Source organism: Xenopus tropicalis, chromosome 2 (assembly GCF_000004195.4).
Source record: "Xenopus tropicalis strain Nigerian chromosome 2, UCB_Xtro_10.0, whole genome shotgun sequence".
NCBI classification, from domain to species: Eukaryota; Metazoa; Chordata; class Amphibia; order Anura; family Pipidae; genus Xenopus; species Xenopus tropicalis.
The window spans coordinates 45,577,030-45,599,096 of record NC_030678.2 but is presented as its reverse complement, the minus strand read 5'-3'; the positions used below and the strand labels follow the sequence as shown (position 1 = coordinate 45,599,096).

General features: G+C 40.6%; 1 long non-coding RNA gene across 1 annotated transcript; it reads left to right on the top strand.

Moving 5' to 3' along the window:
* The first annotated feature begins 1,924 nt into the window (after window positions 1-1,924).
* Window positions 1,925-18,256, top strand: LOC116408805. The gene is made up of 4 exons (XR_004221266.1): window positions 1,925-2,010; window positions 13,743-13,807; window positions 14,752-14,839; window positions 18,201-18,256. It is a non-coding gene; the product is annotated as an uncharacterized LOC116408805 (long non-coding RNA).
* Window positions 18,257-22,067: the final 3,811 nt, after the last annotated feature.

Below are 22,067 nucleotides of genomic sequence, written 5' to 3'. Positions count from 1 at the left end.
AGCCATATACAATTTACATATGTCTCACCAACTGTTTTAGCCAGATTTTACTCACTAGATATCATTGTAAATGTTCTGTCCAGTGAGCTATAAGATCATGCAGTGAACACCCCCATTATAGAGAGTTGCCAGGGCAGGATTGCACCCCAGAGTATGTATGTGTATTTACTGGTAACTTTCCTTTGTCCCTGTAGGGACCCATAGGGTTAATATGCCCCTATGGCTTTGAACCCTACCATTTCTTTCTTTATGCTGTTACTGGGCAAATACCCATGTATCTAGTTTACCGTTTGCATTATGTGCCTTATTGGTTCCTAGGTTGACCACACCCTTTGCACTATAATATAGTGTTTAGCAAAGGGGTTCCTCTTTGGCTGCCTCTGGTGTCTCAGTAGAAGTTCCACTGAGCCTGGGATCAACAGGGCCCCAGTAAAGCCAAAGCTACCCTAGAGTCATCATCCAAACTCTAGCGAAGTAGGGGAACAGGGACCCCATGAACGAGGAATAGCTAAATAGAAGAACTCCATAGAGTACTTTCTAGTGAGGTAGTGTAGGATAAGGTAGTAAGAGCAGTTTCTGGCTCCAACCAGGAGGATAGCTGGAAGTACCCTTCCATACAGGCATTGTTGCCTTAGTATAGGACCACGGTTAGGATAGGAATCCGGCTAGTGAAAACCCCTGATCCATAGTCGGCTGTTGGGATCCTAATACAGCTATGGTATTCATCCTGAGGACCTGAGGTACCTTTCCAGACTACCCTCCATAGTGGTGCCATGCTGGCAGATGTCTTTACCCTGCCCAGACTCATTAGAGTTGGGATAAACCAGTGGGCATCCTCTCTTGCTGTCAAACTGCTATATACCTCAGCCCTGTGCACTATTTGTCTGGGACAATAAATCAGTTACCATTTGTTTCATCAGAAAGAACCTTCTGGCATCCATTCTTTCCAATTACTTTGCACACAGCAAAAGTGAGTTGTAGTTTCACTACACCACAAGAATATTTCCACTTCGCGAAATCCCATCCGATGTGTAGAGTCCTATGTACCCCAAGCTCTGAAGCCATTCTAGCTGGTGTTGCCTGTTTTTACAGCCAAATAGGGGTCACACCCCTTTAACTCTTTTTTTCTAGTTAAAACCTTCCGATTTCTTGTGATCATCTTATCAGTTTACAGCTTTGTCTGGACTGAAGACAAAGTACTGCGTGAGATTGGGTACCCATGGAATTCCCACAAAACACATCTGATTTCCAGATATCTGCAAGAAGTCTGTGGGCACCTTTTACTGGTACTTGGGCACAGTGCAGGTCTCTTATTCCTGTGCTGTCTAAAAAAACTACCTACTGCCTTTGGAATGACATTACTTCCAGGGGCCAAAAATGACTTCACTGAATCATGGCACTGACCTGTGGCTGGCATGATACCGCTTTCTGTGTGTGGTGACATTACTTCAGCTTGGCATGTGTGAAGGGGAAGAGTCAAACAGGATTTCCAACTAATGCAGGCCAGGTTGGGTGCAAGTTGGTGTAAATACATAGGCCAGCGGGTCTGCATCAGTCCAGGTTTCACAGATCTGACTGAAAATGTTGTTGTAAAACAGCATTGTTACAGAATTTAAATTACACACATTTAATGCAAACATTTTGGAAAAATTGTCTGGCATTTAAATGAGGTCCTGTCTGTGTAAATTAGGGCTGCCACTTTTTCTAACAATTTAATAATTTAATAATTAAAAAAAAAAAAAAAAAATATATATATATTAACACTATATACAGTATATATAGGCTTGCATATCACAGCCACATTTCTTCTCTATTCACAATAGGGTACGATCCATGTGGCAACCTTAGCAAAGCAGCTTCAGAGAATGATATTGCAGAATGAGTGATGTTGCAGTCATGTGACCAGGATGTGGGAGGGAGCCTGTGATGGGGAAGGCCTAGTGCTGGTGTGTCAATTTCCTCAAAGCTGCTGTGTGTTGCTTCTGCACCCTGGATCCTGGATTCAAAAATGTGAGGGCTTCTCTGAGGGGAATGTATACTATGCTATGCCTAGGGTTATCCTACTCCATTCAGTACCTAGTACTTGTAGGGTAAGCCCAAGCAGAATGACTAAGGTGGCAACATAAAATGCGTATCTGGGACAAGATCCTGTCCAAATGCGGAGAAATTGTTATTTAAGGTTAAAGCACAGAGCTGGAGAAGCACACTGTGATATATACAGGACTTCTGGGGTCATTAGTGTGTTGGAGTGGTGGAGGAGCCCTATTACGATATGAGAGCACAGTGCAGTGTGATTTGTTCCGGACTGCTATAGTGTGAGGGCAGTAGGAATCATTTGAAATGCAAAGATGTGTATTTTCTATGTGCAAAAAAATTATGCAATTTAAAAATTTTTTTACCAGACACTTGTGGCTAAATCCAGAAAAAGAGCTGAGGAGGTACCCTCTACTATGCCATCAATGCATGCCCACAGGTGGTTGGCACATCAGGTAGGACAAGGAGTCATGCCTAGACAGTAACAGAAATTCAGCAGTGGTTTCTGGATGTGCGCAGAGTAGTCTGTACAGGGCTACTGGGTAAAATATACAGAGTGCAGAAATGCTGGGAGCAGATTTTATTTTAGGGTTGCAAGAGTGTGATATATGTTCAGGGCTAATTGTTGCCTGGTTTGTATAGCACTGTTTGGGTGCTGAGATAAAGGGAGGAGCACAGTATGACATGTACAGGGGTGGTGGGGAAAAGGAATGTGATGTACATGGGTGCTAAAGATTGCCGCTTACAAGAGTTGTGGGAGGAGCACAGTAGCATAGCCTTGACAGTGTCTTATGTACAGAGGTGTTTGGGAAACTGCAGAGTGATACAGAGCTACAGTGTGTACAGGGCTGCTGAAGGAAAAAAGAGTAAAATATAAAAGGGTACACAAGTAGACCTGTGTGATATATATTTGGTTGCTGGTAGAATACAGTGTGATATGTAGGGGGGAGATTAAGGGTCACAGTATGGAACTGTACGTACGTACGTACGTACGTACGTACGTACAAAGGGTGCTTATTCTCTGTATTCTCTGTGTACTTTCCAAAAATATCAAACCAAAAAGTATGTTGAGGGGAGCACAAGAAAAAGTGCAATAATGCAGCAAAAAGTGCTTTTATTGCTATGCCATGCACAACATGTTTCGGGACCCTTTCGTGCCCCTCATCACAAAGCACTTTTTGCAGCATTATTGCGGGTTTTTTTGTGCTTAACCTCAACATACTTTTTGGTTTGATGCTAGCAGAGAGTGTGGCTGTATCATTCGGGGGTTGATGCATGCACTTTTTTTTTTCTTTTTTTTTATTTGTAAACTCATCAATTTATTACATACTGTATAACAGACAAAACGTCATACTTTCTTTTTCACTACACACAGTTGCTTGCCCTCAGCCTGGTAGTGATGCTGAACTTGAGGCATTAGTATTCACTGTAGTTGCTCACCATACTGTTGTCAAGGTTTGTTTAGGAGCAAAAGTGCAAAGTGCAAAAGACACAGACACAGAATCGGACTGGGGTAGCCAGGGCCCACTACTGAGGCCACCACCCAGCCTCCGCTGCCCCCAGTTACCACCGCTCCCGCTCTGCTGCTTACTCTAGTGGTTACAGTTTAAAAATGGCCATGCCACACAGGGCAGCAAAGGGGGGGCGGCAGTTGCTGGGAGCCGTTGGCTTGCAGGGCCCACCGGAATTTTTACACTATCCCGGTGGGCCAGTTCAACCCTGTGCAAACATTCCTTTTTGCAAAACTGCAGTACCATATGAATGAGATCTGCCATAATGGAAGCCTCAGTTTATTAAGCGAGAAAATTCTCTTAAGATAATAGGGTTAATTTAATTTCCCCAAACATAAGTGCAAGAGCAAAATTCTGCACAAAGTGGAGAACACAGCTCTGGCAGGCACAAGACAGTTAGACGGTAGGATGGGGTTGCTTATGTGCCTATAGACAAGATGAACACAGAACTTCCGAATGCAGTCAGCGCTATATTCAACTGGATGGCACAAAACCTTGTTCTTCATTCTTGGATACAAACCATACACACTCTCTTCAAAGCTCAGTAAAGCAGAATGACCCAGCCGCTTTATACTATTTAAGGCTCCAAATAAATGCGTTGCTGACTTTACTTTCATTTTAGATTAAACATTTCAGCAGCACACCCCTATTTATATCTTAAAGTTATAAAATGCTAAAGAACCCCTTTTGATTATAATATTCATGAATAGGAGAAAAAACTGTGCTGTTTGAGGCAATTGGAATGCGCGTGCTTTAACTAATAGGTCCATGTATGGATGAAATGCACACGTCAAATGGCTCCTTTACATGGCCTTGGAATGTATTTCCTGAGAATCCTTCATTTGACCTGCCCTACAGGATTGGTAGCATGTTCATTCATATAAAATACCGCTAATAATAAACAACGAAATAAGAGTAACCACCTTCCTTATATATATATATATATGTATATATACACATACATACATATAAACTCAGTATCCACATAACTTCACGAGTCCCTGTGAGATAGTGGAACCATATCAAACAGTTAGCAACATATATTTGGCCAGTCTTCTTTCCAGCTTTGGACTAATTCAGCTCATGCAATTCTTTTCATGCCTTGCTGAATATTGCTTCTCCTCTGAATGGTTTATTTCACTGGCACCATGGCCTTTGGAGAATGATCTTCCACTGGGCTTTGTTGGCAAAATAATGAGAACAAGGAAGCATACAATGTGCAGGTAGAAATACAATGACTTGTACAGTTGAACACGTTGAAGACGTTGTAGGACTTCCATGGCATCGCCGACCGTGGATGGGGAATAAAGCTTGCCATTATAGGAAAAGTTGAGGCGTAATGGAAATTTTATATTATGGGCCTGGAGGGTAGCGAGAGCTGGTTTGAATGTGCGTCTACTTTGGATGGTTTGTGGAGCTAAATCTGCGAAGATTTGGATAGGAAGGCCTTCATATTGTAGAGGAACCGTTTCTCTGGCTGCCTTCATGATCAGTTATTTTGTTTGAGAGTAGTGAAACTTTGTAATAATGTCTCATGGTTGGTTAGGTTGCGCTGGTTTACCCAGAAATCTATGAACTCTGTCCAGTTCCAATTTAGCCTGAGGTAGATGGGGGCCAATATGGTTAATAATGTTCCAACATCCTTTTCCAAATTTTTATATGTCTCCGGTAGCCCCCTAATGCGAATGTTTTCCCTTCTTGAACGGTTTTCCTGGTCCTCTAGTTTTTCTTGTAGGTCTGTTATTTGTCTTTTCATAGTATTTATGTCCAGTTCGTGACCATCCAGGACTGTAATTGCATCATCCATTTTTTGTTCAAGTAGGTCTGTGCGCTGTCCCAGTTCCCTTATTTCTTTGGTCAGTGTTTTAGTTATTTTTGTAGAGGTTGCCTCGAGTTCGGTACGTAACATATGCTTAAAGCGTAATAGCAGATCTGTTTCTTTTGCAGAATGCTGGGAGTCCATTTGTGATATTATTTCCGATTCTTGTTGGTGGGGGGGGGTGTCAGTGTTGGAATCTGATTGTTGCGGGGGTGTGGTGTCCCTCAATTTTTGCATATATTCCTCTATATGCTTGCCTGCAGTTGTTTGCCTGGGTGTAGGAGCCTGTGGACCCCGTGTTTTGCCCCACTTCCCCATTGTTTGTGGAGATGGATTTGTGCTGGATATAACGTTCTGTATTTGCAGTATGCAACTTCGTTTGATCTGGAGGCTTGTGGGTTTCTTTTCTGGCCTGATATAGGCTTTTACTTTTGGTAAGCTAATTTACCGCTTTTCGCGGACAGCCCCGCTTTTTATCCCGCTGTCCCGGATAGTTCCATGAATGTCCTGCATTGTCTGATCCCGCCATTTCATCTATATAAAAGGAGTATTTTTTTTAAAATGGGGTGTGGTAATTGGGGCGTGACCACAAAAATGGGCGTGGCCAAACATTTTGCCGCACTGCGCGCGCCAAATCTGTTGTCTCTCTTTTCATTTTTCAAATGTTGGGAGGTATGCTCTGGGGTACCAGGCCTCTTAATCTGGCTTTTTGTCAGGCTATACTTTTTTTTTTTTCCCCCTTATTTTTGTTCTTATTAACTTCCCCTTGATCTGTATTTCAGACTTTTAGAGGGGTAGTGTTCCTTAATGTTCTGTGGGCTTTGGGTTTCTACTTGAGGTAGGCCAGTGCCGGGCTTATTGTGGGATTGTATTTAGAGAGGGGAAGCGGTTCGTGCCTCCTCAGGACTGTTTATGTACCTCCGACTCTCTGCATGTTAGGACCCCTCCTGTCTTCTCTTTTCTCCCTGCGGGGTCCCCCAGGTCTGTATCTGCCGGGTCCAATTAGCGCGTCCGTGCGGCGCAGCAGGCCGAGGCGGCAGCGACTCACTTCCTGCTTTGCGCTTCGGTTTGGGACCTCTCGGATACAATGCACGGTGGGCTCCTTATTATTTTCCCACTATTCCCGGCTCCTGCTGCCTCTGTGTTTAGGGATATTGCCCCTTATAGCGCCGGTGAGCTGCGAAGCTCTATGCCATTGTGGCCATCTTAGAAGCTGCGCGCTAGCGCCCCCCTGCATGTTCTTTTTTATAGCTTTACCCCACATAAAATGTGTTGATTTTGCAATAGCTGAAATGACAGAAATGATTGATCATATGGGGTATCTTCATCTTGGGATCCTACATACTTAAGTAAACCTATATTAAGCATTAGTGTACCCCAGGTGTTCAGTGATGACACAGTGTGATTCAGTACATACAGGGATACTGGGGGAGAGAAGTGCGATGTGATATGTACAGCGGTGCTAGGGAAGAGCAGTGGGACATAATCAGGGGTTCGTGGTAGTGATAAACGAATTTTTCGGCAGGCATGGATTCGCAGTGAATTTCCACATTTCGCCATTGGCGAATTGTTTAGCAAAACTTCCATGAAAATTCTGTGCGGAAAAATTTGTTGCGGTCATGCCAAAAACGGTTGTGTCAGAAAATACGTGGGTGACAAAAAAAACGCTCAACGAATGCGTTTCGTAAATTTTTCGCTGTTTCGCAAATTTTTTTGCCGTTTCAAGAATTTTATGGCGAAGCGAAATGCGACAGATTCGCTCATCACTAGTTCCTGGGTGTAGAGAATGTTCCCTTTCAGGCTGTTAGTGAGAGCTCAGTTTGATCTCTTTGGGCTGTAGTGGAAGCACACTGCTGGGAGCAAATCATTAGTTCTGCGCTACTTCAGTTACTAGGGAATCACAGCAGCCAGTCATATGTATAGGCTCACTTAATATGTAGAGGGGTGCTGAAGGAACACAGTGTGACATGTGCAAGTATTGCTGGGATGAGCAAAGTGTGCTGTCTTTGAGGCTGCTGAGGTAATAAGATCTTTAATAAGATATGGACATTGAAGATCAACAACCCCTTTAAGGGTCAAGTAAGGGGAGTATTGATGCAAGTGAGAGGAGTGATGATGCAAGTGTACATGTCACTGGCAAGTTGTCAACAATCAGGCAGAAGGGGGGAAGAATTGGGGCAAATCAGGGATTACATGGGTGGGCCAAAGGCAGAACAAGAGGGTATATTGCTGGTAAAATTGTAATACTAGCCCTAGCCTGTGCAGGTGTTTTACCGAGTGTGATAGAAAATCCCGTGTGGTTAAAGTGGTTGTTCACCTTTAAGTTATCTTTTAGTATGATGTGGAGAGTGTGATTCTGAGGCAATTTGTAATTGGTCTTCTTTTTTTATTATTTGCAGTTTTTGAATTATTTTGCTTTTTGTTCAGCAACTCTCCAATTTGGAATTTCAGCAGCTATCTGGAGGGCATAAATATAAGATAAGTAATAAAAAGTAATAACAATAAAATTGTAGCTTCACAGAGCAACAGTTTTTTGACTGCTGGGGTCAGTGACCCCCATTTGAAAGCTGGAAAGAGTCAAATAATTAAAAAACTATAAAAAAATTAAGACTAATTGAAAAGAATAGGCCATTCTATAACATACCGAAAGTTAACCTGAAGGTGAACCACCCCTTTAAGGACCAAATGGCAACCAGTTCATTGTGCATGAATTGGTTTACAGAGAATCTAGCATAGTCTTGATTATTTGTATAATTTTTAGAAAGGTATTGGAAGTGTTCAGTGTCGTATCTACAGTGAAGCATAGTGTGATATGTACAGGGCTGCTTGGTTGGAACAGATACATACAGTATGTACAGAAGTGCTTGGTTGGAACAAATACATAGGCACAGGGGTGCTCGGTTGGAACAAATACATATGTACAGAGGTGCTTGGTTGGAACAAATACATAGGCACAGGGGTGCTCGGTTGGAACAAATACATATGTACAGAGGTGCTTGGTTGGAACAAATACATATGTACAGAGGTGCTTGGTTGGAACAAATACATAGGCACAGAGGTGCTCGGTTGGAACAAATACATAGGCACAGGGGTGCTGGGTTGGAACAAATACATAGGCACAGGGGTGCTGGGTTGGAACAAATACATAGGCACAGGGGTGCTGGGTTGGAACCAATACATAGGCACAGGGGTGCTGGGTTGGAACAAATACATAGGCACAGAGGTGCTGGGTTGGAACAACTACATAGGCACAGGGGTGCTCGGTTGGAACAAATACATAGGCACAGGGGTGCTCGGTTGGAACAAATACATAGGAACAGGGGTGCTCGGTTGGAACAAATACATAGGCACAGGGGTGCTCGGTTGGAACAAATACATAGGAACAGGGGTGCTCGGTTGGAACAAATACATAGGCACAGGGGTGCTCGGTTGGAACAAATACATAGGCACAGGGGTGCTCGGTTGGAACAAATACATAGGCACAGGGGTGCTCGGTTGGAACAAATACATAGGCACAGGGGTGCTCGGTTGGAACAAACAAAAGCCGAAACGTCAGGCTTTGCTATGTTGCTACAATAAACTTTTCTATTTTTGCATAAGTCCTGTGTGAAGCGGTCCATGTTCCTAGGTTTATATATATATATATATAATATAAGTCACCGAGCAGTTCCATGACCATAAAATAGGTAAAAGGCTAACCAGAGCACACATTTGTAATAACACGCCAGTTTAAGTGAGTTGTGACAAAAATTATCACTAAACACCAACTATATACAGTAGATATAATTATACTGTTCTTCGACTTTGGCTTCTTCTTCCGCTTCTTTTTATACTTAGCGCCCCCCATTTCCAAAATGCTACTCCTCCTACAGTTTTAGGGGTATAACACCCAAACTCTCCACATTTCTTCACCCTATAGTGGAGCAGGTTGCTTGTGCTTTTCTAAGCGATCCTGCCCCCGTCTTTTTGTGGGGCCCCAATTTTTCCATTGACTTTGACTGGGAAGATTTTCAAACTGCTGCCAATCTTACAGCTTTGAGGCTACACTCCCCAAACTTGAATCACATAGTCATGGGCTCAGCCTGAATTAAAATATGATTGTTGGATGCCCAAAAGTGGGCGGAGCTGTGAACAGCTAATTAGATTTTACCTATTGACTTGGTGTAAATCCAACCTGCTGTCATTCTCACAGTAATAACACCGGGGTCCCCAAACTTTGCAGAGTTAGGCACCAGGTTACTGCTGCCATTCTCACAGAATTAACACCAGGGTCCCCAAATTTTTCACAGTTGGTCACTCGGGGACTGCAGTTTCTCACAGTATTAACACCAGGGTTACTAGATGACTAGAATTTTTAGGTTTTAAAAAGTGGGTGGAGTCACCAACCAAATTTTTTTTTCATTTAAATTTAATTGCTGCGTTTCTCACACTATTTATGTCAGGGTTCCCAAACTTTGCACAGTCAGTCACTGGCTGACTAAATATTCAAAGTTATAAAAAAGTGGGCGGTGCCACTGACAGCCAATCACATTTACTTTCAATGGTGAAGTGTAAAATGCTGTCAGTCACAAAACTTTGCAAAGTCCCCCCCCACTGCGTCCTCACCCCTGGGGAGGGAGGACAGCAGGGAGCGGGAGGATGCAGCAGGGAGAGGGAGGAGAGAGAGCTGTAAGGAATGTGGGGGGATGAAGACAGGAGGGAAAGTGTGGTGGAGCAGCATAACTATGCCCCCACACTGTGGGACCCCCAAGCCACCCACAGCTTCACTTCCCTTCAGTGAACAAAGCAGAATAGGGAATGAAATAACTATGCCCCTCACAGGTCATTAATTGTGTAAGAGTTGGGTTGCAGGTTTGAACTGGACTACCCAGATCTGTAGAGTATAATGAATAATGTATCTTTGTACTACAAAGATATAGGGGCACATTTACTAACCCACGAAGGGGCCGAATGCGTCCGATTGCGTTTTTTTCGTAATGATCGGTAATTTTGCGATTTTTTCGGCGTCTTTACGATTTTTGTGTAAAAACGCGAGTTTTTCGGCGTCTTTACGATTTTTGCGTAAAAACGCGAGTTTTTCGGCGTCTTTACGAAAGTTGCGCAAAGTCGCGATTTTTTCGTAGCGTTAAAACTTGCGCGAAACGTCGCGCCTTTTACGTTTTAACGCTACGAAAAAGGCGCGACTTTGCGCGCAAGTGTTAACGCTACGAAAAAATCGCAACTTTGCGCAACTTTCGTAAAGACGCCGAAAAACTCGCGTTTTTAAGCAAAAAATTGTAAAGACGCCGAAAAACTCGCGTTTTTACGCAAAAATCGTAAAGACGCCGAAAAAATCGCAAAAAATACGAAAAAGTCGCAAAATGTTCGTTTCCAATCGGAATTTTTCCAATTCGGATTCGAAATCGTGTCTTAGTAAATCAGCCCCATAGAGTTGTGTATTTTGCTGCCTCATTATTTTATGTGGTAATTTTACTCCTTGATGACTTACTAATGTCTTTATAAATTACTGTAGGGGGTTACATCATTTACTATACAATGTGATAGAATAACTGAATATGAGAGAGGAACTTTTTACTGTATTTAGGTTTTTGATAGTAGTCTCATAAATTGTTTAATTTAAAAAGAATTTTGGGCTACATACATCTGTTAATTCATTTATCAATATATGTGATTTGTTATGCTATATTTGTAGTATCCCAGAGGTTATATTACGTTCAAAAGTAATGATTGTAAATTGGATTTTACAATCAATTTTAAAATTTTGTTGACTGGATAACAAATTCACTGGGTCTCTTTTCATATTATCCTAATCTAGGTATTTATACAAAAGGACATTAGTATATGTAATATGAACAAATGGCATCCTCTGATCACGGGATGTCTCAAAAATGCCTCAGGACCTACAGAATGTCTACTGTGAAGAGGGTGCCATATTGAAAGTGAAATTGAAGGAGTGGTTTAGTCTGAAGGAGGGATTTATAACAAGAAGATACTATACAGCTAAGTGCTGGGGATTCTGTGGTACAATATATGAACGAATTAAAAAAGTAAGAAGGAATAGGGCTTTGCCCTTGGCATTTTTGTCCCCCATTTAGTATTTTCAGGAATTTATGGCCAGTAACTTAAATTCATATGAAGTTACCTATGAACTGGGACAATTTGATTCTAATTTATTGGCTTTATTAATGAATTTGAGATCCACATTTGAATTTTTTTGAATTACTAAAGGTTGTATCTGAATCCATTTGATCTATTTTTTTCGGTATTATTTTCTGTTTTATCTATGTTATGGTGTAATCTCCTCGAATGGTACCTAGTAATTAGATTGGCATGTATGTATTCATATTCTCTGTATTGAACCATATTTGTATTTTGAATATTTAATTTGAATAAATTAGCAGTAATGTAATGTAAAGGATGCAATTTACATTTTTATATTTTACTTGGTCTTTGTTGGCAGCAGAACAAAAAAAAACAGGTCCCAAAGGTGGTACATCATGTGCTAGATTACAGCAATTGAAAAGGGTTTGGAGTTTCTCTCTAAAAGTGTCTGATTGTGGGCTGTATAGCTTACAATCTAACAAGCCCCATCTTGTGGCTTATGAGCATAATGTATTTTGCCATCCTCTTTGATGTTGCTTCCAGTGGCTTCAAAGCAGATGCTTTCACATGGGGCTAACAAATAGCCAATTGTAGCCTTTGTTTAAAAATCCCAGGAATATTCCGTTTGTACGGCACCCCAATGTCTATTTTAATGTAGTTTATGGATTAAAAAATGAGCATGATCACAATTGGAGACCTATGCTCTATGATCTCTATTTAAGGTAATAACATGTTAACATACCCCACCGACAGCCTGTGTAGGATCAAGCTTTATTCAAAAATTACTGTGGCAGTTACAAATGAACAAGAGAAGATAAAATGTAACATTCTAATGGCATCAATGAGAATCATGGTACAATTTTGACTGTATTATACCTTCTTACACCTGTCAGTGTCCGTTTTCAATGGAACCATTATGATTGGTGTCTGACTGTACTGCCCTCAAGGGTTTAAATGCCGGGGAATTCCCTACCAGTCTTTTGAACTGAAGAAGCCACTCGGATGAGTGGTGAAACACTTTTTAGACTTAATTCTACTAGATACTGATGGCAGAATTGTTAGAATCTAGCCTGTTTTATCACATATGCATGTACCAACATTCATTATTCAGAATATACTGCAAAGACTTAATCTCCTGCTATATCAATTGTCCTGCCAGTTGCACCAGACACTTATCTGTACTTGCCAGTGTGTGTGTTGTTCAGGTAGATAAAGTAACATGCTATTTGCTTCTGGTGTTTGTAGCTATCAACTATTTTATAATAGGGTCATTTATGACTGCAAGTACACAGTGCAGAATGCAATTTTGAGCGCAAGTTGCCACGTTTGTAACCCACAATGCAGCATTTTTCCATTTGTTTCAATGGTAATTGCGGTTGTGAGGAGACAATGTGCCTAAATCAATTGTGGCTGATGATTTAAAATGATAATTTATTTTAAGGCAGACTCAGATTGGGGCACTAGGCTAATCTACATAACCAATGACACTCATTTGCGTATAAAGGACAGCTAGAGTACTAAGAGTCTCAAAATTGCACCCCTATTGGCAAAGTGAGACCTGTCGTACAATCTGATTCTTTTAGTCTTCATTTTGTATGCAGGCAGCAAGAAGCAGAGCCACTCTCTTTCACAGCTCCTTATAGCTGTGCTGCCAAGCAAAACTTTGGCCTAAATGCAGCTATATGGAGCAGAGACTGGACTAAAAAAAAATGAGAAAGCAGGCATTTTTGGGCAAATCTTCTCTTGCTCCATGTAGCTGCACTCAGGCCAAAGCCGTGAGTGTCACTGCAGCTACACAGAGCTGCAGAAGAGAGCTGATCCTTTTCTCTCCGCCTATCCGCAAAATGTAGGCAAAGGGAAACAATCCACACTAGGTCTGATGTTACCAAAGATGCTCATTTACTAAGCACTTGTGTCAATGGTCTTGCTGTGCCCTGCCGTTCATGCCAAATTAAAATTTTATGCAAGGGAAAGCCACAGTGCAAGACGTGTGTAATGCAGCTCTGTTCTTATCTTCTGCCAAAGTGCAATTTTGGCAAGCTTGCAGTGCTGGCTAAAGGTCCCCATACACGGGCCGATTCGCTCGCTAATAGGGATGAGTGCTCTGTTTAGCCCAACGTTTGGTTTAGGCAAGTTTGCCATGTTTCTAGTTAGTTATTTGCTAACTTTCTGGGTGGCGACAGTCTCCAGAAGGGGATGTAGGCTGCAGGGAGTCATCAGGCTGGCCCCCTGGGAGGACTGTAAACGCATTTTCATTCTTTGTCCTATCCTCCCAGAAGGTAATGTTAACCCTCCAGTGCCTGGGTCCCTGAATCGATCAAGAGAGGAAAAGATTTTACAGGTAAGATAAGGTTTTTTTGGACCCTGAACTGCATTGAAAACAAACAGTTATTATTTAGATGTATTTATTATATTATGATAAGATATAGGATTTCAGATGTAAAAAAAAAAAGATTTAGACCGCGGGAATGAACAATATGCAGTAAAATGTATATTGGAATAGCTGTCTTATATAGAATAAGATAAGACTATACTAAACCTTTACACTATATTACAGCTCCAATGATAAGCCTGGCATTTTGTGATGTTACTTCTATACCACAGCTCTTAGTAGTATCTATTCATAAGGACTGTAGTTACGCAGAATAACCCAAATGTAGTGAAAAGAATAGATGCCTTCATTGAAAAAATACTTGCATGTGTGTACATGCTGCTGTATAATAGGACATTGCACTAAAACAAAGGTTTGCAAGCTTTGCTACATGAGGTGCACAGATACAATGGAGCTCTGACATTAATGCCTCTCTTTAGCCATTTCACCAGATTCTACTCTGTGTGTGTAGTAACAGGCATAAAATGAGATCTGGCTATCACTGTACACTGGTGGATTTTGATAAGAAAATACATACATGAGCATTTTATGGCCAAAATCCATCTCATGTACGTAGTTATAGGTAGATTACATTCATGCCTGATATTACACACATTTTTTTAATGTATGCATCCTGTGATGTTAATATTGTTTCTGAGCACCACATTCGTGAAGAGAGACAATTTCCACCCAGATTGACACCAGCAATACACAAAGGCAATGTGCTTATGGTGAACCCTATTAAACCATAAAGGAATTCAATTTAAATGACTTGAGAAAATACACTGTATGAAGAGCAGAGCGCAGGGACACTCAGAAGTTGTTAAGTTTCTACTTCTCATACTTAAAATACCTCTTATGCTGTTCTGTGTCATGTGTACCTATGTCTTACCAATTTTTTTATTTGTCACCAGATTCACACCTCCTTTGTGCTTGAATATGCCAGCGTGGGATCATTTTACCAAATGATATCCAAGAAAGGGAAACCTGTGGAGAGAAATGGTATACAATAAGAAAATGAACAAAAAAACGTGTAAAATGTTCTTTATATTGGATGACACAAATTGCACTTACAGGATAATAGAATATAAAGGCATGTCAGAGTTCAGGGACCTGATATATATTTCCCTCTAAACATATATATATATATATACAGGTATGGGATCCCTTATCCGGAAACCCATCCTATCCAGAAAGCTCCGAATTACAGAAAGGCCATCTCCCACAGACTCCATTTTAATCAAATAATTCAGAATTTTAAAACTGATTTTCTTTTTCTCTGTAGTAATAAAACAGAACCTTGTAATTGATCCCAACTAAAATATAAATAATCCTTATTGGATGCAAAACAATTCTACTGGGTTTATTTAATGTTAAATTGATTTTTTAGTAGACTTAAGGTATGAAGATCCAAATTACGGAAAGACCCCTTATCCGGAATACCCTTGGTCCCGATCATTCTGGGTAATGGGTCCTATACCTGTGTATATATATAGGTATGGGATCAATTATCTGTAATGTTTGGGAACTGGGGATATCTGGATAAGGGATCTTTAATTAAGAACACAATGCCTTGAGGCTACTATAGAATGTCAATCATTAAATATCCCATAGGATTTCATGAAAAACTTCATTTATATGATAGTTGCTTCTAGTTCATATTGGAAGTTCTTCATGCAGTTTTGAACTAATCCTCAAAATTGACTATAAGAAATAACAGCAGTCCACTTACAGTAGCAATTGCCCTGTTTGTCCAGATACCTATAAACCATTTGTAACCTATGTAACCATTTTGTCTTTGTTAAATTTTTATTGTTTAAGCAGGTAAGTATCCCTTCTCTGCAAAGGTCTGCATCTTCTTCAACCATCATTTTAAGATAAACTTCATCTATCATCCTTCCTTTTCATATTTGTCTGGCAATAGGGAGTGAGATTTGTATAAACTAGTTTTCATAGTATAAGCTATATAGAATAAAAAAATTGGAAAAAAATATATATAGAATATTTGATTATACAGCATAAAATATATATGATATAGTGATATGTAGAGCCGTATGAGAGTTTATAAATAATTCATAAGCTTGGGATATGGGTGGTATAATGGTGGGGTAAGGAATATATGATAAGCGATATAGGGTGTGTGGGCTAAAGCAGTGGTCCCCAACATTTCTTGCAGCATAGACCGGTGTCAAGCACGAAAATTTTTCCACGGACCAGGGGGTGGTTCACTCGCACCTTTAAATGCGTGATGCGTTCTTATGCTGCATTTTTATCCGTGCTGCGCTTTTCTCCCCCGGGGCATTCATTTAATTTGTGGTGAATATGCTGTGTACGCGAAGCGCCGCCTGAAGAAAGGCGCATATAAAAGCATTGCGCCTATAAAGACGTGGCGCTTTTCTACGCGCCTTTCTTTGGGTGGCGCTTCACGCACCTCATATTCACAGAGGCGGCCCACTAGAACACAGCCCGTGGACCGGCAGTTGGGGACCCCTGGGCTAAGGGATAGGGGATATAGCATTAGAGATATGATGATATGGGATAAGGGATATAGATAAGAAATATTGAATAAAGAATAAGAATAAGGGATGGGACATACTGCTATTGTAGCATGAAATATAGATTAACATATGTATACTAGTCCTCACGTTGATAACCCCTAGCTTGAGAGTCCTACAGCCGACTGTGGAACAGGCTTGAGATACTGCCTGTTACGTCTTAAACCGTGGCCCTATGCTGAGGCAACATTGCCGGATGCAAGGGAACTTCCTTTCCTAATTTCCTTGGTGGAGCTGAGCTGCTCTTGCTTCCCACTCTCTCTATCTCACTCTCCTAGAGAGTGCTCTTACAAGAGTAACTATCTAACTGGTCCTCGTTCACGGGGTCCCTGTCCCCGGCTTCTCTAGAGTATAGGATGGGTACTCTAGGGCAGTAAGGCTTTACTGGGGCCTATTCTGATCCCAGGCTCAGTGGAGCTGTTCCTTGTGATTCAGAAGGCAGGCAAAGAGGAAGCCACACCTCCTTACTAAACACTATGAGTTTGCAAGGGGTGTGCTCAACCAAAATAAACCAATAAGGTACGGGTGAACTAGATACATGGGTATTTGCCCAGTAACAGTGAAAATGAGGAAGTAGTCGGGTTTAAGGAATGATGAGCGAATTTCTTTGCCAGGCATAAATTCGCAGCGAATTTCCGCATTTCGCCATTGGCAAATTGTTTTGCAAAATTTCTGTTAAATTTTTTTTTTCACACATCAAACTGGATGTGTCCGCGGTAAAAAAAAAAAAAAAGGTGCGGTTGGGTCAAAAGAGCGCAGGCAACAAAAAGAATCGCGCAACAAATGCGCTTTTCAAATTTTTCATTGTTTTGCAAATTTTCTTGCCGTTTCATGAATTTTATGGCGAAGCGAAATGGGACAGATTCGCTCATAACTAGTTTAAAGCCATAGGGGCAGATTAACCCTATGGGTTCCTACATATGTTAATATAAAAAATGGTGTAATGTAAGGTAAGGCATATGAGAAAGAGATTCTGGGATATGGATAAAGTAATCTAAGGGAAATGCTATTCAAAGTCTGCCAGAAGGGATGTGGTTGGAATTGATATGGGATTGGAGACTGAAATAAGGGAATTTTTAGGACTAAATATGGGGTTATTAGTATATGATCATTAAAACTGTTGTAACCGATGAGGATTAGGGTAGGATATTATAGGGTAAAGAAGAAGGTAATGTTAATGGAAAGATACATTGCTTGTAAATGTTATTGCTATGTAAAACAATACTGTATATACAGTATATCTGGCTGTTTATATTTTTTGCAATCCTGGTTATGATTCCTGAAACAATGTAAACGTTGGCTGATTAAAAGGTGGAGGATAGCAGATTTCTACATTGTATGTATGTATTTATGTATATTTTTATTTATTTAGCAATACTACTGTATTCAGAAATTTACTGCAGAAAAATACATTCGAAAAGAAAAACAATAGAATAGGAATACAATAGAAAAACGGGTCATTACGATATTAAATAAAAATAAATGCAAAGTACAGCTACATAAAGGATTGAGCTAAGTGGGGTCTCTAATTCTATAGATTTGTCGTCACTCTGTCTCCTCATTTCTTGCTTGTTTCATCTATGCGCCATCTGCAAAACACAATGAACAACCTCAAAATATCCTTTTAAACAGTGTCCATGTATAGATATTTACAAGTATCTATATCTGTGGAGAAGGGGTTACAAGAGAAGGATGGCTGGAAACATCCACAGACAATCCACACTAATCTGGAACATGTGATTAACATGGGAAATGTAACATGGGATTAGAAATTACTTAAACCACATCCTCCACTTCTTCTTTTGTAGGTGTGAGTTCAAGCAAACACTCCCAGAAAAGGAAAGGGGCAGAAAACAAAGGAGGCCCTGCTTATGTTGTGCTAACAGCAATAACATCACAAAGGGTCATTTTTTACATGTCCACATACTTGCTGAAGGATACCATTTAAATTTTTTTTTACCTGCAGTTCCTCTTATGTGACCAATCTGATTAAGTGCCCTTTTGGCTTGGCCTGTGTGAGTGAGACAACTCAGAAAATGAAAGATAATTCAAAGAACACAAATCAAACGTGTTGTGGGCACATTAATTTACCCACTCCATCATTTTGTTGACCAAAAACATGCAGTTAGCTAGCTTAGACACCACGTAATTGATGATGTTTAACCTTTAAGGTGAGTGGGAGATTGGGTATAATTTAGATAAAGCTAGAGAAGAAGTGGATTAACTTTCTTGGTATGCTGAGTCCCAGTGGGTTAAACTGGGAATATATTACTGTATAACTACTGTATAATACTATTAATGTAGTCATATTATAAGTCATTTTGTCCAGTTTGTACTACTTGAGTAATAGCGTAATTCTTTTAGCGTATGGCGGCTCCTTGGGATGATTGATCTTGTCACATATAGACATTCAGGGCGTTGTAACTCACGTGGGAGGAGGACCTTACTTAACCCCTCCCCTGAATACACCTATTTTAGGAAGTGTGTTACACAAGTGTTTAGGTTTGAGAAATGTCTTGGGAGTAAGACTGAAACATTGCCTAGTCTTTATTACAAACAAAATACCATTTCTCTTACAGGTGTCTGTGGGACACAAAGACCATGGGGTATAGCATCCACCACAAGAAGGCCGTTTCATTGATTTAAAGTGCGGCAGCATGACTTCTTCTGAACTATACGGTTCACTTGGCAGAAGGTACGTCAGCTTTCATCCATGCTACAAGAAGTGTTTGGCACAGTGTACCATTTCTTGGTTTCTCTGGTGAAAGGGCTTTGTGTATATTCCCTAAACAGTGATATTTATTTCGACGTGGGGTTTTTGGAATTTTTAATTTAGATTACAACACAGGTACATGCATCTTAGTAGATCAAAGACAGGAGGTTGCATTCACAATGTCCCATGCAGTGTGTAAAGTACAAAAAAGGACATAATCGTCCAATTTTTGTAATAGCTGTATTTGGGAGGGCAGAGACCTGTGGACTAATTTTTTAGTTAATTAATTTATTGCTGCCTGTGTTAGCTGCCCTAGATTCAAAAGGGTCGGGTGAGGTTTAGGCAGGTAGGCAGGCAGTAAGGACAGAGCTTGGGTGTGCCTCCTAGGGTGCATTCTACCTGTCACCACTTTTCATAGAGATACATGGGAAACACGCTGCCTAAATCAGAAGAGGTAGTTACATGTACCCCTACACAGGAAGCAGGAAGCTGAATACCGCTTAATTTTTTTTCTGCCTGGCAAGTTGTTCCCATATTTGGAATATATGCCTACAGGAATAGCAGTTTAGAAATACAGAGGGATTTATGCAAATATGCCCAAGTGTAACCTGGCCAGGCATAGTTGGAACATGCTTAAGATTATTGTGGTAGTAAATTATATTAAAAGCTTTGCACATACAGGCAGAAGAGGCACAAGCCTACAGTGCAGTGCTCAGGGGCGCTATGCATATACCTCTTCTTTATGCCTACCCCTAGTCTGTGCCCTTAAGTTCAGCTCCAGATGTATCTGGAAAGTGTGCCCCCACGGCCCACTCACTTGGCCCCCACGGTTGTCACTCCGCATGCACATATGTCACACACCTGCTCGCTGGAGGGGGTGGAGGCGAGGCTGTATGGGCGCCTGTCCACCATGTCGTGCCACTGCCTGTGATCCAAAAGTGTTTCTTCTTTATCAATTTAACCATTATGAGCTCTTGTCTACGTTCTGACTTCTGACTCAATTTTACTTACTCAATATTGGCAGCATTATCTTCATCCTAATTTCTGCTGAGATTTTGTTCATCCATCTTCTGTCCTGGGGCCTCCTTCTGATTCTATTCTTATCCTCGGGAGGGTAATTCTCTCTTCGGGGGTACAGGGGCAACTAGGCTCAATTCACACTATACTACAGTACCAATAATATGCCTGAAAATTTTTGATGTTAGTCTGCTACATCAGGCTTATACCCCAGGTCCTAAATGCATTGACATGTTCCCTTTGCCCTGTTTACTTTACAGTGTTTTAAAACAGTGAATTCTCTGTCCTCTTAGTATTCTTAGTAATTCAATAGGAATATTACACATATTACACATCAATGTATGAACATCAATTTGAGAATACAAATGAAATGAATGGCCTCCAAATAAGTTCAATATCTAGTGATAAAGGATTTCCCACACCCATGTGGCCTGTTGATTTCACATCTAAAATATAAGAAAGCCCTTTGGGCCATAATCCCTATAGCTTGGCACCCAGTGGTCAAGCTAAAGTGTTGTCTTTAACATTGCCTGTATATAAAAATGTTTTTGCCTTTGTGAGGTTTTCCTTTGTCACCCCTTTTAGATCATTATTGGACAACATACAAAATTGCATTGGCCTTATATGTAGAGCTTTCCTGCCTTCTCAGTTATATTTCAGTTTGGTTATATGTTAATAAGAGAAAGGTACTCAACTAACCTGTCAATGCAGTATCTCCCTTAAGCTTAATATGTATTTCTATGCATTCCTTAACAACTACGCTAGTAACAGATGAAGGCTTCCTGGTGGGTATTTTAGCATTTGGTGAGCATAGAGAAGCTGCCTCTTGGACCTCACTACTTTAGATTACCACTAAATTACATGTGTGCCACAGAGTGTACTGTAACCCAGCTAGGCTGCACCAGATATTCCTCAGAATTTCCCAGGTGTTGTGTTGAGCAGGCTATATTATTACACATGGTATTGCACTGTACAACATTAATTACATACTGGACTAAGATTCTAGAAAAACTTGATTCGGTCTTGGAGTTGGAAATCCCTAGAACCTGATCCTTGAACCTCGATCCTCTATTGGGTAAGGACTTGCTTACAAAATTCCAGCACTTGTTTGTTAACAAATGTTTAATGCTTAATGGCTCTCTGAAGTTAACTACCTGTGTGCACTGGAAAGCTTGATATTTAAAATTATGGATCCAGCACAAAACAGAAAGAGATTTGGGGCAAACAGTCAGAACTTTTTACTTAAACAAAGAGTTCCCTTGCTTTCCTTATAGATGGGGATGGAGCTAATAAGGTAGTACTATTGCTGGCTGCATTGTAAATTGTGAATACATTGATAAGTGTAACTTTATTCTGTTTGCTGCAATGTACTACAGGTATGGGACCCGTTATCCAGAATGCTTGGAACCTGGGGTTTTCTGGATAAGGGGTCTTTCCGTAATTCGGATGTCCTACCTTAAATCTGCTAATAAAATTATTTAAACAGTAGTTAAACCCAATAGGATTTTTAAAAATGTGAATTATTTTATTAAAATGGAGTCTATGGGAGACGGACTTTCTGTAATTCGGAACTTTATGGATAATGGGTTTCCGGATAAGGGGCCCATACCTGTGCTTCTGTTTAGAAGAAGCTTTCACTATTGATTCATGTGCATTTATATGAAAGTCACTATATCTCTATGCTGTCTCTGTTGTTCAAACATTTAAATAAAGCCAAAGTTAAAAAAAAAATGTGTGCGTTCTTTTACTCTCTACCACCGCTTTTGTTGTTATTGTGGTAACAGAGAAAGACCTGAATTATATATTATCATTTCCTTTTCATTTTTTTTTAATACTGTGTTTTTTCCTTGTGTGGGGGGCAGAATTTTGATTCACTTGCAAGAATTAAGTGTTGTAGTTTGCTCTGATACAGTACTAAAAGGCTTAATAGCGCATTGTGTGTGAA